At 33.1% G+C, this 11,331-nt stretch overlaps 1 long non-coding RNA gene across 1 annotated transcript; it reads right to left on the reverse strand.

Moving 5' to 3' along the window:
• Positions 1–376: 376 nt before the first annotated feature.
• LOC134230661 (uncharacterized) lies at positions 377–7,658 on the reverse strand. The gene is made up of 3 exons (XR_009984395.1): positions 7,452–7,658; positions 6,361–6,545; positions 377–617 (listed from the first exon to the last, which is right to left on the reverse strand). It is a non-coding gene; the product is annotated as an uncharacterized LOC134230661 (long non-coding RNA).
• Positions 7,659–11,331: the final 3,673 nt, after the last annotated feature.

Genomic DNA, 11,331 nt, shown 5'->3' on the forward strand with positions numbered 1-11,331 from the left:
ATGTTTATGCCTTTTTTATTCATTTCAAAATCTATTGATTAAAAATGACAAATTTCAGTTTTAATGAGACAAGCAAAAATGATTTCTTATACCTTAAACAGAAAATCTGGAATGCCAATATTTTTAGTATGTAATTTGTAAGTTCACAAGAAGTCAATTTATATTGTGCTTTTTAAAAATATATTCAAAGTAATGAATGTGTGAATATCTTTTACTAAATATTATGCATAATAATATACATGTATATGCTTAAATTAAAACAAAAAATTATTCGAAAAAATAAAGGCGATAAAAAATTTGATTATCAAGATGTAGCTTAATCATGTTTATATAATTACATGTATACTAGTATATCAAAATAAATGAAACATTTAAAAAAAATAATAAAATAAGTTTTATTTGACAACCAACATCTTGGTGCAGGTGCTTCTATTTGTACAGCCCGATGATACAATGGAATGCTCTGCGTGACATATTTCCATTATTATTTATTATTTATACACATGTGAACACAATATAAAATTTTTAACTGACACCAAAAAATATACATCTCTGTATATAAGTCCATTTTGAACAAACTTTCAAAGAAAATAGCACGTTTCTTTTGTTATAACGCCCTGAAAAAAAGAAAATACACTGTAATCAAATATCAAAAACAACGGCATCAAATAGACCACAAAAATAAACTTCTATTAGCATTAAAATTATTTCCCCAAGAAAGCGTCTAAAGAAATTAAATTCATTGTTATAAATAAAAAAAACTTTTATTGCTAAACTGTGCATATGCTTAATAAACTTTCTGTGCATTCTTTTACCTTAAAATTTCAGTGATCAATTAACATAAATCAAAATTAATAAATTCATTTAATATGAAAAACGGGAAGATATGATGTTTTTAACCTTTCTTTTCATAAATAAAAATTCCATGAACCACATGCATATAGTATGGGGAATTTTTTATTTATGTAAAGAAAGGTTAAAAACGTCATGCGCGTGTGGAATGTATGATCATCAAATAATTCGATTCAAAAACAAATGCAAAAAATAGCTGAAATATTTGATAAAAAAATGTCTGATTGCTGACAAAAAGGCTCGTGATTTAACGCCATGCACGTGCTGAAATCCTGGACTTACATGTATGTAACCTGATAAATCAAGGTTTTAGTAGATATTTATACATGTAATATTGATATAAAAATATATAAATGCCAGGTTCATAAAAAGGTGACAAATTAATTCATAAACTTCAAAACATTATACGCGTGATGTCTGTCTATTCCGTGGTTGTCATATCGACGATTTGTCGTATGCATAATATTTTTCCGAAAAGGTGTCATACATGCATGTGGACTCTAAAATTTTGATCATCTAAATGAATGTTGGTTTACATATAGACCACAGCTGTCGATTCTTTTATGGTTGCATTATAAAATGTGCACATGGGAAAATGGCAGGTGAAATTATTTTGTCACAATATAGTTATATTTGTCTGAAGGGACGTCATATTGAGACTGATTTTGTAATATTAAAACATAATTATACATGTACATGTACATTTGGATATAGCGGACGGCTAACTAGTATTCAAGCTCAAAGTCTTTTTAAACTAAACAAATCGGGAGCAGTCAAAAGCATCATATTTTTGATCAGGTGCCACTGATATGGAGGAAAAAACATCCACAGTCGATAGGTCACATCCGCTGTGTGCCCCTTGTCATGATTGGGCGTAAATAATACCCTAACAATTAATATACGAAAAACACCAGTCAGCATTAGACCTAATGGTAGACTGTATTTGCTTATCGAATAGTGGAACGTGCGCGAATATGACTTCAAAATTTAACAAGACTGTTGAACTTCTTGTTTCATCAACTTGTTGATCAGTACATTGCCTCATTTGAAAATTGAGCATACGTGCTTGAGCATGCTCTTGCTTACTGAATCAAGAGGGAGAAATTGTAACCCCTGTAGACTCTGATATGGGTACATATTGCTATGTAAGAAATGGAAGTTGTCGATGAAAAAGTTGATCATCACGTTAATCAAAAAGTTTCTATGTAATTTTTTTCTTGTATGATATCAAAATAGAAACATATGTCAGACTCTGTGGTGCCAAGATATGAATGGAAGTAACTATAAAGTTAACTAGGGCTAATTGTAACGGGGACCGTTACAGATGTTCCCCAAACGCTCCCCAACTCCCTTTTGGTGCCATATTCGCTGCAAGCGCTATTAAATAAGACACACTTTATGCAATAAATTTTAGCATTGCACGCGTGCTCATCTGAATGCATGTGCGTAATGACCATATCGTTTTGTCTACACTATTTATATATTTTAATATACTTAATATCAAATCAATTAATGCAGAAGTATTAAGAAATAAACTCATTTAAGCGTATTTTTAATTTTATTCATTTCACGTGCATGCACGTGCATGAGGACTATACATTCTTGTAGGAGTCTATTATGTCTGTCTATGTTCTAAATCCCATCCTGTTTGGTTGAAAAACAAGGGAGTTATAGCCATTTACATTTTTAGCCAATAAGATTACAGCACACGTGCATGCGCGTGTTTTCACGATAATTGTTATACATAATATTGTAGTACATCCTAAAGTATGTATATATTTTAGATTTCATAGCATTTCGTCAAAAAACAGAAAAAATATTGAGATTTTTGTTTCAGCCAATCAGTGCATGTATGTGCATGATGACCATACCTTCTTCTAGGAGTCCATTATATGTGTCTATGTTCTAAATCCCATCCTGTTTGGTTCAAAACCAAGGGAGTTATAGCCATTTAAAGTTTAAGCCAATCAGATTGTAACGCACGTGCATGCGCGTGTTTTCAAGACAATTGTTATATATCACATTGTAAAGCATCCTAAAGTATGCCTATATTTTAAATTTCTTATCATTTCGTCAAAAAACAGAAAAGATATTGGGATTTTTGTTTCAGCCAATCAGAGCGAAGCGCATGTGCATGCGCGTGAGTTCGTGCTAATTTGACAGTGTCATATTATCTACACTATTAATATATCTTTATAGAATGAGTTTCAAATCATTTCATTAAAAAATGTAAAAGTTATAGCTATATTAAGTATATCGGTCATTTCACTCATATCACGCGCACGCACGTGCATGCGTATGCGCGCAAAATGACCTTCGTTCCGCACACCTACACTACACACCTATTAACCCTAAAAAGGTTTTAGCTTAGTTGGGTGAACAGTTTCTGAGAACACTCGCGGACAAAAAAGTACCGGAGAACAAAGAAGAAAAAAAAGAATAATAATAATAATAATAACTAGTGCTAATTGTAACGGGAACCGTTACAGATGTTCCCCAAACGCTCCCCAACTCCCTTCTCGTGCCATATTCCCTGTAAGTTTCATTAAAGAAGGCAAAATCTATGCATTTAAGACGTAAACAACGTTTTCCCAAAAGTATACCAAGTATTTCAAATATAAGCAATGCAGGCGTGCGCATGTGATTACATGAGCGTAATGACGATAACATCTTGTCTACACTATTTTAGTCATATGCACGTGCACGCACGTGCATGATGACCATACCTTCTTGTAGGAGTCCATTATGTCTGTCTATGTTCTTAATCCCATCCTGTTTGGTTAAAAAACAAGGGAGTTATAGCCATTTAAAGTTTAAGCCAATCAGATTGCAGTGCACGTGCATGCGCATGTTTCCACGACAATTATTATATATCATATTGTAGGACATCTATGCCTATGCCTATGTTTTAAATGTAAAAGCATTTTGTAAAAAAACAGAAAAGATATTGAGATTTTTGTTTCAGCCAATCAGAGCAAAGCGCACGTGCACGCACGTGCATGCATGTGAATGCTGACCATACCATCTTGTAGGAGTCCTTTATGTCTATCTATGTTGTAAATCCCATGCTGTTTGGTTGAAAACCAAGGGAGTTATAGTCATTTAAAGTTTCAGCCAATCAGATTGCAGCGCACGTGCATGCGCGTGATTTCATGAAAAATTTTATATATCATATTGTAGTACATCCTAATACATGTCTATGTTATAAGTTTCAAAGCATTTCATCATAAAACAAAAAAGATATTAAGATTTCTGTTTCAGCCAATCAGAGCAAAGTGCACGTGCATGCACGTGAGTTCATGCAAATTTGACCATGTCATCTTATGTACACAACTTATATATCTTTATAAAATGAGTTTCAAAACATTTCATCAAAAAATATAAAAGTTACAACCATATTAAATATATCAGCGCGTATACTCATTGCACGCGCCCGCACGTGCATGCGAATGCGCGCAAAATGACCTTCGTTCGGCACATCTACACAACATGCCTACTAACCCTAAATAGGTTTTAACTTAGTTTGGTGAACAGTTTCTGAGAACACTTCCGGACAAAAAAGTACCGGAGAAGAAATAAGAAGAAAAAAGAATAATAATAATAATAATAATAATAACTAGAAACGATCTCGTTGCGAGCAACGAGAGGTCTTCCGTCCGTTTCAGGAAAAGAACCTAAAATCGAGCTGAAAAAGTGATAAAAAATTTGGTCACAAAGGGGATTTAACCCAGGTCGCCAGCGTGAAAATCCGACGCGCTTTTTTCCTCTTTATTCCCAACATGCTTAAATTACGCGTTTGAGTCCACTGCTCTAAATGTACTTTAGTATACTTCTTCAACAATACACCTGTCTAAGAATCATGAAAGGCGCGCCACAATTTATAATTTTGCGCCAAACGCCACAAGTTAATCTGCACGCCTTTTCTATGGAATGTTTCATTAAATAGGTGTGATAGCTTCAATAGAATAAAGAGAAAGGAACGTTCTTTAAGCCTAAATTTCGAGGTTTAGAATATATATTTAACAAATTGTACATATTCCATGTCATATATAGATAAGTAACACAGAAGAAGTGAAATGGTAATTATTTTTAACTTTTTTTTAATTACCCGTTTATCCCCAAAGTGAACTAACCCGATTCTTTACACCTTCATGAAAAGGTAGAAATGGTTCGATGAAAGACATGTCTCGCCCTTTAACGGTCAAGGAATCAGATTTCATTTATGTTCAATGTTCAATATCTTTGAGATAACAATGTTAATATAAACTCCATTAGACGATTTTATTTAAAAAAGGATTTTTTTATTTTTGTCTCTTGCATTACTTTAATATGACTCAAGTGTGCGCGGAAAACACAGTGGTTACTTTTGTGAAAAACGAATAAATTTTAAATACTGCTCTAAATATAGTTATGTATACAGTACGCCTGCAACAGTACACCTGTCTAAGAATCATAAAAGGCGGGCCACTATTCATAATCTGGCAACAAACACCACGAGTAAATATTCGTGCCTATCCTTTGGACTGATCTATCAAATAGGTGTGATAGCTTCAATTAAATTAAATATTAAATTAAACAACTTTTTATCGCCTTTATTTTATTTCGACGTTAAGAAAGTAAAAACACATTGCACACACGTATCTAGCCCAATTACACCAAAGCAGTAAACGGAAATTAAGTTTTAAGATTGTCACTGAATTGCAGTGTACTAATAGGTGAAAGTCCACGTAGTGTTTTTACTTTCCATGTATCATTTAGTCAAACGCGCAACTGACTCCATAAGCCCCTACTCGCGAAATGGCGGCGTTGACAGAGAGAGCCGCCATCTTGGGTCCGCTTCAGATTTTCAAATATTAATATCTAGAGTTCAGATTAACCAATGTTCAAACAAATTATATAGTAGGCATCTATAGAAGAGTCACTATTAATATTCCCAAAATGAATGAAAAATATTGGAAAACCAAAAAGTTAGAAAATACGATTTTTTCAATTTGCATATCCTAACGACAGGAAGTATTGACGACGAACGAAAGGTCGCGTCCTGGCTAGTATCTATCACGATCTATAATCCCTGAAAATTTCACTTTGATATCTCTTACCGTTTTAAAGTTATATCGAGGACAAAATGTCATTTTAATTTCAGGAAATTGTCCATAACTTGGCACCGGAAGTGACTTTCCAAAAAATCTCTCGGATATAATAAATTCATGTTACAACACATTTGTTCTGAAAATTTCATTTAATTTCAGGCTGTAGTCTTTGAGAAATCGCGTGCACAAAATTAAAAAGTCAAAAAAATAAGAAAAATAATAATAATAAGAAACAATAGAATCACTATAAGGTCTTCCGTGAAGACGGAAGACCTTAATAATAATAATAAGAAACAGAGTAAAAACAATATGTTCCCCAACTTCGTTTGGGGAACATAATAATAAGAAACCGAGTAAAAACAATATGTTCCCAAACTCCGTTTGGGGAACATAATAACAAAGAAATATAGAAAATTACACTCTGATCTAAATATATTTGCTACTTCTGCCTCCTTTCCATGTCCATTTTCATCTCCAAGCAGGATAGACAGCAATAACGACCCCAATGGGAACAGAAGAGTTCAGCCTCAGTGACGTCATACAGTCGTCTGTAGAACGAACAGTTATCATCACCGATCTGTTTATCTAAGCAAGCATAGTTACCTGTAAAAATGATGAAAAAATGAAGTTAGTTATGGAATTTAAAATTTAATATGATGCACTTGTACATCTAAGCTAAAAAAATAAATTCAGTTGTACGTGTCTTAGGGATGTTCTTTCATCACTCGAAAAACTTCATGAAAACGTCGCAAAGTTAGAAAATATTTACATCCACTGAATATTTTCTCTTGAGCAAAGGCTGTTCCATGAATGAAACGTACTAGGATGTATTAATAATACAATTATTAATCTTTTAAATCATACTTTTAAATGAATATTTATGTAGGTATAAATTTAAGTAATAAAATGGTTTTTTTTGTTTGTTTGTTTTTTTTTTGTTTGATTGTTTTTGTTTGTTTGTTTTTTTTTTTTTTTTTTTTTTTTGTTGTTTTTTTTTTTTTTGTTATTAGTACGAAAATTAACGTCGCAGCTATTGCAGAAAAAATTACATAACCCGCTAATTCTATATTCAAATAAACGCTACTTTTGATATCTTGAAAAATAATTCTGACATTATCTTGAAGTATATATACTTTTTTTAAGTGGAACAAAATTTTCTTTTTATTAAGAGTTTTGAAACAAAGCACTCTCAAAAGGCATCCTTAAATTATTATTTATGCATTCAATGTATACAGAAGTTCAGTTAAATTTTATTCAGAAAATAGTACGTATTGGAAATCTTAAAAATAATTTTACAAATTCTTTAAACGATTCCTCACAGCTAGTGGATGCTTTCTTTTATCACAATTATTATTACAAATGAATTCAGGTTCTTCTTCTAAAAAAAAAAAAGGAGTAATGCATTGTGCATTCACGAAAAAAAAATCATTTTTTTTTATTTACAGAGTGTATCAAACTGTCAATTACATTGTATATATATATAGCAAAAACAAATCTACACAATATTACCTAATTGAGGAAATGACACTGCCACGTGTACCTCCAAACAGATTAGGCACGCCCACACAACAGTGTATATCTTCATTGCTGGTACAGTTGTAAGCTACAGGCTTCTCTCTCCTATGTCTGAAGGGTGGGGGTTAATCGGTCCAAGTTCTCTATACAGACAACACCAACTGTCAATGACCCACATTCCATGAATTTCTTTTCACTTGTTATTTTTGAATTTTTATGCAAATCTTGTTACATGATTAATCAGTTCGTCTGTTTGAGTTTCCTTAGGAGTGGATAAACATAAAGATTATTACAGAATTTGGCAGGAAAATAGCTCGATTTAATGTGTGTCTGTGTAAACCTTGTTTTGCAGAATTCTTCTGCATGTTTATGCAAAAACTATCGTCATTTCAGGTTTATACATTTGAGGTTTTTCTAAACTGTTACTTTCTTGAGAAAAAAAAAACCCAGGTATGGTGTTAAATTGCCATTGGGCCACTTGACTTAACTTTAAGGTACATAGACCTTCATACATGTGGATATGAACAAAGTACATGTATATAAATGATTCACATACAGCTGCTTTTCAAAATACATTAATATGAGAGAAAAAATATCCTAAACCTCTTTCGGATGTATCCATTTTATGCCTTTTACTGAGTATTTCCCGCCTAAGCTTACACTTGAGTATACCAGAAATTTTGAAGAGGCGTTTGAGGTGATACAAATGTCACACCAATATACATTTATTGATTGAGTTCGAGGGCAACATGCATTTTGTCGGACCCAAGAACCAAACTGTCTGCCTGCAGCCGTTAGCCTGAATGCAGACAGTTTGGTTCGAGGGTCGACAAAATGCATTTAACCCACGAACTCAGTCATGCAATAAATGTTTTGTTATACCTTTCATTTTATTTTATTTTTTGCCATACATGTATTCTGTACTGTCTTCCGTGATGTAACAATTCAGGCCAGTCGCTGTTGAACACCAACGAATGAAAAGGCGGTCCAACATCGATTTTTATATGCCCGCTCACCAAAACATTAGAAATGTTAGACTTTTTTTCGTATAGATTTGTATAGGAACAAATTGTTAAAGGTATAACAATGTCTTCTATTCTTTCCTATCAAAGCACCACAAAAAAGATTTTAAGAAAAATATTTTTCAATTCAACAATGATATATTTCAGACATCAATGATAAATAGACGAACAAATATTATTTATTTCTGAAACGAGACCGGCAGATGACAAATGAGTTAACGATACAAGGATATCAATATTCCATTTAAAGGAAACATTTCTCATATTTTACTGTCGATACAATCTCTTTGTGTATCTTGCATCGAATGGTGAATGAATGTTGACTGATATTTCACACAAACTGGTAGGCCATTATATTCTCACTGTGACTAGGGGCATGTAGCAGTTGTGTTCGAAACCTTCATGAAACCTGATCCTGTTTCCATTTTATAAGTCTGTGGTAGCTCTGCTCTACGAGGGCTGTTCAATAAATAATGTCCTCGGTGCTCGGAAAGAAGCAAAAGACGCTTTTCAATGATTTAGTCTTTATGATTTAACTTCATATACTATTTTAATTAAAACATGTTTGTAACATTTTTTATCCAATTTCTGATTGTTTTTATAACTCATTTTTGGGTATGACCTTTAGTATACTGGAAAATGGCAGATCCTATGATTTCCTGGACTTGTTTCTTTCTTCTGAAAGGTGTTTTTTTTTCAAGTTTGGAAATAGAAACAAGTCAAAAGGTCAAAGATCTGGCGAATATTGTTAATGTGAAAAAACATTGACTTTCTGTTTAGCCCGAAAACTCCTTTACTCTTCAGGGCGTGCGGGTTTGGACGCTTTCATAAAGAAATTTAATGTAGTGGATTCCTGATTCTGGGTCCTTCCTCTAATAAACCTTTCAATTTTTTTGCAAAGAATTTGCATTCTAGACTCCTCCAGAAATTAAACTGTCTCCCCGAATACGAATTTGAACAACAAAACCACTAATATTTAAGAAAATTGCATATAAATCTGTCTTTGTGCTCTTGCAATTCTTTGCTCTTGTCAGACCTTCGCTGTTTTTATCAAGTACATCTTATGGTAAATGTTGTTTTGGGGGTTTCAAGCAATAGATTCAAGTTTGATTACCTGTTTGAATATCAAATAAAAGTGGATAACCACAATAGACCCTTTTCCTATGACATATTTTGTCTATGAGTTATTCCCCTTAGCCGCCATATTGTAGGGCAACATTCTCAGATCCCTTTTTTACTTAACCAAGTACTTTTTATTTAACCAAGTTCAATTTGTTATGCTGGTTACTGAGGTAAAGATAATGCTATTTTTTAGCTCTACTGGTCAGAGACCAGAAGAGCTTATGCGATAGTAATGCGTCCGGCGTCCGTCCGTCTGTCTGTCCGTCTGTCTGTAAACAATTTTTCAAAACGCTACTCCTCCTACAATTTTAGTCTGATTTCAATATAACTTGGCACACAAGTAGACTACACTAAGATACGTAGAATAGTGCATCGGTTTTTAATTTCGATGAACGGTGTTGCCATGGTTACTAAAAATAGAATTTTCTGTGAAATTCATTAAAAACGCTACTCCTTCTACAGTTTTGGTCTGATTTCAATATAACTTCGCACACAAGTAGACTACACTTAGATACATAGAATAGTGCATCGGTTTTTGATTTCGATGAACGGTGTTGCCATGGTTACTAAAAATAGAATTTTCTGTGAAATTCCTTTAAAACGCTACTCCTTCTACAGTTTTGGTCTGATTTCAATATAACTTGGCACACAAGTAGACTACACTAAGATACATGGAATAGTGCATCGGTTTTTGATTTCGATGAACGGTGTTACCATGGTTACTAAAAATAGAATTTTCTGTGAAATTCCTTTAAAACGCTACTCCTTCTACAGTTTTGGTCTGATTTCAATATAACTTGGCACACAAGTAGACTACACTAAGATACATGGAATAGTGCATCGGTTTTCGATTTCGTTGAACGGTGTTACCATGGTTACTAAAAATAGAATTTTCTGTTAAATTCTTTAAAACGCTACTCCTCCTAAAATTTTGGTCTGATTTCAATACAACTTGGCAAACAAGTAGACTACACTAAGATACATGGAATAGTGCATCGGTTTTTGATTTCGATGAACGGTGTTACCATGGTTACTAAAAATAGAATTTTCTGTGAAATTCTTTTGAAATGCTACTCCTTGTACAGTTTTAGTTTGATTTCAAAATAAGTTGGCACACAGGTAGACTACACAAAGATACATAAAATAGTGCAATGGTTTTTGATAAGTACAAACCAGTAGAGCTACAGTCTCGACAGAGACTTCTGGTCTTATGAATATACATTTTTTAAAGCCTCTATTAATTCATGATTATAAGATTGTGAATTTTTCCCCCATATATTTCTTGCATGCATGCTTAAAATTGGTTGCCCAAAGAGGTAAATTCACTACTTTGCCCTACAAGATGGCGGCTAAGGGGAATAACTCCTAGGCAAAATATGTCACAGGAAAAGGGTCTATTACTGATATTCTAAAATAACTGTTAGGACATTCGTACAGGCTGTCGTTTTCACTTTTATTTTTTACCGTCAAACGTTTCTTAAAAACAGAGTAAACTACTCCCGAAATGATGAAAATAAAATTTTCTATGTGTCTTAAAGTCAATCATACATCATCAAATATTATTTGTTGAAATTTGGCAAACGGTACACGAGTTGTTATAATTTTTTGTTGACAAAGACGGCACCCATTTTTGATGCCCATTAAATAATTTTTTTATCATTGAAATCCACCTGCTCATTTGTATATAAAACAGGCATTGGTTGCTTTAAATTTCACATACTTCGGTGAAT

Source organism: Saccostrea cucullata, unplaced genomic scaffold, assembly GCF_032062105.1.
Source record: "Saccostrea cucullata isolate Sc308-1 unplaced genomic scaffold, CSIRO_AGI_Scuc_v1 ctg144, whole genome shotgun sequence".
Taxonomy (NCBI): domain Eukaryota; kingdom Metazoa; phylum Mollusca; class Bivalvia; order Ostreida; family Ostreidae; genus Saccostrea; species Saccostrea cuccullata.